This window comes from Rhinopithecus roxellana, chromosome 8, assembly GCF_007565055.1.
Source record: "Rhinopithecus roxellana isolate Shanxi Qingling chromosome 8, ASM756505v1, whole genome shotgun sequence".
Taxonomy (NCBI): Eukaryota; Metazoa; Chordata; class Mammalia; order Primates; family Cercopithecidae; genus Rhinopithecus; species Rhinopithecus roxellana.
The window spans coordinates 6,118,987-6,123,860 of NC_044556.1; positions in this window are offsets into that span (position 1 = coordinate 6,118,987).

The following is a 4,874-nucleotide window of genomic DNA, read 5'->3' on the forward strand; positions in this document are numbered from 1 at the left end:
GGCAAACTCAACATATAAAAAAATAGGCTGGGCGCGGTGGCTTAAGCCTGTAATCCCAGCACTTTGGGAGGCCGAGACGGGCGGATCACGAGGTCAGGAGATCGAGATCATCCTGGCGAACACAGTGAAACCCCGTCTCTACTAAAAAATACAAAAAACTAGCCGGGTGAGGTGGCGGGCGCCTGTAGTCCCAGCCACTCGGGAGGCTGAGGCAGGAGAATGGCGTGAACCTGGGAGGCGGAGCTTGCAGTGAGCTGAGATCCGGCCACTGCACACCAGCCTGGGCGACAGAGCGAGACTCCGTCTCAAAAAAAAAAAAATAAAAAAAAATAAAAATAAAAAAATAAGTCTATTTTCTCCCGGAACCACGACGTCCATCAATGGAATCACCATCCTTCCAGATGCCTGTGTTTGAAATTTTCAGTCTTCCTCCCTTTCTAGCTCCACCACCAAAGCCAATCCATCAATGAGTGTCACATCCTCTACAAGTCAAACTTCCTTCCTTTGTTTTTTTTTTCCTTTGAGATGGGGTCTTGCTCTGTTGCCTAGGCTGGAGAGCAGTGGCACGATCTTGGCTCACTGTAATCTCTGCTTCCCAGGCTCAAACAATTCTCCTGCCTCACCCTCCCGAGTAGCTGGGATTACAGGAGTGCACCACCATGCCCAGCTCACTTTTGTATTTTTAGTAGAAATGGGATTTAACCTTGTTGGCCAGGCTGGTCTCCAATGCCTGACATCAGGTGATCCGCCCTCACTTGGCCTCCCAAAGTGCTGGGATTACGGGTGTAAGCCATTGCTCTTGGTCTGAACTTTCTATTTTTTATTTTATGTATGTATGTATGTATTTATTTATTTATTGAGATGGAGTCTCGCTCTGTCACCCAGGCTGGAGTGCAGTGGTGCGATCTCGGCTCACTGCAAGCTCCGCTTCCTGGGTTCATGCCATTCTCCTGTCTCAGCCTTCCGAGTAGCTCGGACTACAGGTGCCCACCACCACACCCAGCTAATTTTTTGTATTTTTAAGTAGAGACAGGGTTTCATCGTGTTAGCCAGGATGGTCTCAATCTCCTGACCTCATGATCCGCCCACCTCGGCCTCCCAAAGTGCTGGGATTACAGGCGTGAGCCATCACAGCTGGCCTGAACTTTCTATTTTTATAGTCATTTCCAGTCATCTCCTCTTCCAGACACCCTAAATGAAAGAATCTTACTACTTCTGAGTTGCCAAGTTCACTAATCTTTAGCTAGCCTCATGCATCCAATTATCTTCCTTTGAAACTATCCTGAAGTCAGCCGAGTGCGATGGCTCACGCCTGTAATCCCAGCACTTTGGGAGGCTGAGGAGGGCAGATCATGAGGTCAGGAGATCGAGAACATCCTGGCTGACATGGTGAAACCCTGTCTCTACTAAAAATACAAAAAGATTAGCTGGGCGTGGTGGCGGGCGCCTGTAGTCTCAGCTACTCGGAAGGCTGAGGCAGGAGAATGGTGTGAACCCGGGAGGCAGAGCTTGCAGTGAGCTCAGATTGCACCACTGCACTGCAGCCTGGCCAACAGAGCGAGAACGTGTCTCAAAAAAAGAAAAAAATATTATTGTTAATTGCAATATACAGTGGCAGGATCCGGGCTGAGTTGTGGGGACAAATATACAAAAATACACAGACCCTGTCCTCAAGACATTTGAAATCAGGAATTGTTTGTCTTTGTTCGTTTTTGTGACAGGCATCTTGTCTGGGATACGGAAGGCATAAACATAATTGTTCCATATATGCATGAATCAGTGATGATTATCCTGTATTGCCAGGCACTGATCGAAGGTCTCTGCTAATTTGCTATTCATGACAACTGAATGATGTTAGTGCTGTTTCATGCAGGAAGAAATGGAATCAGAGTAAGATTAATAAAATCAAACAGAGTTTCATAGACAGCATATGGCAGACTTAGCCCATGCATTCTAAATCTAGAGCATGTACTCTTAATCTCTATAATTCATGAAGCCCACACGGATTCATGAATTCAGTTTAGTGAGGGAGACGAACTCCGGGTGGCATTGATCAGATTATGAGGAGCTTGCATAAACAGAGAAACACAGCCCCCCACACACACCACCCCTGAGGATTGTCAGAGCACTCTGAAAACTGCTGAGTCAGGCAGTGATATTTGGAAAATATGTCAGCTGATAAAATAGCCTTAGGCCGGGCACCGTGGCTCACGCCTGTAATCCCAGCACTTTGGGAGGCTGAGGCAGGCAGATCGCCTGAGGTCAGGAGTTCGAGACCAGCCTGGCCGACGTGGCGAAACCCCGTCTCTACTAAAAATACAAAAAATTAGCCGGGCGTAGTGGTGGGCGCCTGTAATCCCGGCTACTTGGGAAGCTGAGGCAAGAGAATCGCTTGAACCCAGGAGGCAGAGGTTGCAGCGAGCCGAGATTGTGCCATTGTACTCCAACCGGGGTGATAAGAGCGAAACTCCATCTCAAAAAAAAAAAAAAAAAAAATGTGGTATAAATACACAATGGAAAACTATTCGGTCATAAAAATGAAGGAGATCTTGTCATTACAGAAGCATGGAAAGAACTGGAGCATATTATAAATGAAATAAGCCAGGAACAGAAAGTTAAACACTGCATGTTCTCACTCATATGTGAAAGCCAAAAGGAAAAATATGATCTCATAGAAGTAAAAAAGAACAGAGGATACTAGAGTCTGGGAAGGGTAGAGGGAGGGGGCAGAGAGGAAGAGATTTGTTACAGCATACAGAATTGCAGGCAAATAGGAAGAGTAAGTTCTAGTGTTCTATATCCCTGTAGGATGAATACAGTTAATAATATGCTATATAGGCCGGGCGCGGTGGCTCAAGCCTGTAATCCCAGCACCTTGGGAGGCCGAGATGGGCGGATCACGAGGTCAGGAGATCGAGACCATCCTGGCTAACATGGTGAAAACCCGTCTCTACTAAAAAATACAAAAAACTAGCAGGGTGAGGTGGCGGGCGCCTGTAGTCCCAGCTACTCGAAGGCTGAGGCAGGAGAATGGCATAAACCCGGGAGGCGGAGCTTGCAGTGAGCTGAGATCCAGCCACTGCACTCCAGCCCGGGCGACAGAGCGAGACTCCGTCTCAAAAAAAAAAAAAAATGCTATATAGCTAAACAGCTAGAAGGAAGATATTGAATATTCCCAACAGAGAGAAATGATAAATGTTTGAGATAATAGATGTGCTAGTTACCCAGATCTGATCACTGTACATTACATATATGGAAACATTACTATATAACTCATAAATATATATAATTAAAACATTTTTAAAAGAGTCAGAGTATTTTTTTTTTTTTTTTTGAGACGGAGTTTCACTCTTGTTGCCCAGGCGGGAGTGCAATGGTGTGATCTCAGCTCACTGCAACCTCCACCTCCCGGGTACAAGCGATTCTCCAGCCTCAACCTCCCAAGTAGCTGGGATTACAGGCACCTGCCACCACACCTGGCTAATTTTTTGTATTTTTAGTGGAGAAGAGGTTTCATCATGTTGGCCAGGCTGGTCTCGAACTCCTGACCACAGGTGATCCACTCGCCTCGGCCTCCCAAAGGGCTGGGATTACAGATGTGAGCCATTGCGCCCGCCCGAGTCAGAGTATTTTTCTACCTCAAGAGAAGCCAGTGAACGCTCTGTGATTAAATTACTAATGGAATCAACGAACTGATCTCAGACATCCTCCTGCCCTGACACCTATGCTTTCACTGAATTACTCTGTTGCTCCTCATTCTTCCACAGCTCTTGGGAAAAATTTAAGTATCAGGAACCGGAAGATTCATCTCTTAAGCTTCTTGATGAGCCTCTCTCCAAGGAAGCACCAGTTCTACCCCATCTGGACCTCTGCATTCTGTGTCTAAGGTCTCTCAGCCTGGAATACTTGGGAATCTCCAAGGGCTTCCAAGACCCAACATGCGGAATAACACAAACTTCTGCCTACAGAAGTATTGCAGGGGAAGCCATCTGTTCCTTCAGGCACTCAAGTGGGCTTGGAAAACAAAGTCCAGGCTGGGCGCAGTGGCTCATGCTTGTAATACTAGAACTTTGGGAGGCTGAGGCGGGTAGATCACCGGAGGTCAGGAGTTGGACACCAGCGTGACCATTACGGTGAAACCGCAGCTCTATAAAACTACAAAAATTAGCTGGGTGTGGTGGTGGGCATCTGTAATTCCAGCTACCTGGGAGGCTGAGGCAGGAGAATTGGTTGAGCCCAGGAGGCGGAGGTTGCAGTGAGCTGAGATCGTGCCACTCTCCTCCAGCCTGGGTGACAGAGTGAGACTCCATCTCAAAAAAAAAAAAAAAAAAAAAAAAAAAGAAAGTCTAGTTACGGAGAAAAGCCGTGCTACAAATAATCATGGTTTTTAGGTAAAGGACTGGTAGCATCACAACTAAACCAGGCTGAGCTAGTTTGGTAAGAAGAGCCATTGGATTCTGGGCTGAGAAGTGGGTGCTGATTGACCAGACAGAATCTTCCAGTGTCGGCTGAGCACAGTGAATCCCAGTACTTTGGGAGGCCGAGGCGGGTGGATCACCTGAGATCAGGAGTTCCAGACCAGCCTGACCAATATGGTGAAACCCCATCTCTACTGAAAATACAAAATTCGCAAGGCATGGTGGTGCATGCCTGTAATCCCAGCTACCCAGGAGGCTGAGGTAGGAGAATTGCTTGAACCTGGGAGTCAGAGGTTGCAGTGAGCTGAGATTGCACCATTGCACTCCAGCCTGGGCAACAAGAGCAAAACTCCATCTCAGGGGAAAAAAAAGTTCAAAAAATCAGCCAGATGTGGTGGCACATGCCTGTAGTCCCAGCTACTCCAGAGGCTGAGGCAGGAGGATTGCTTAAGCCCA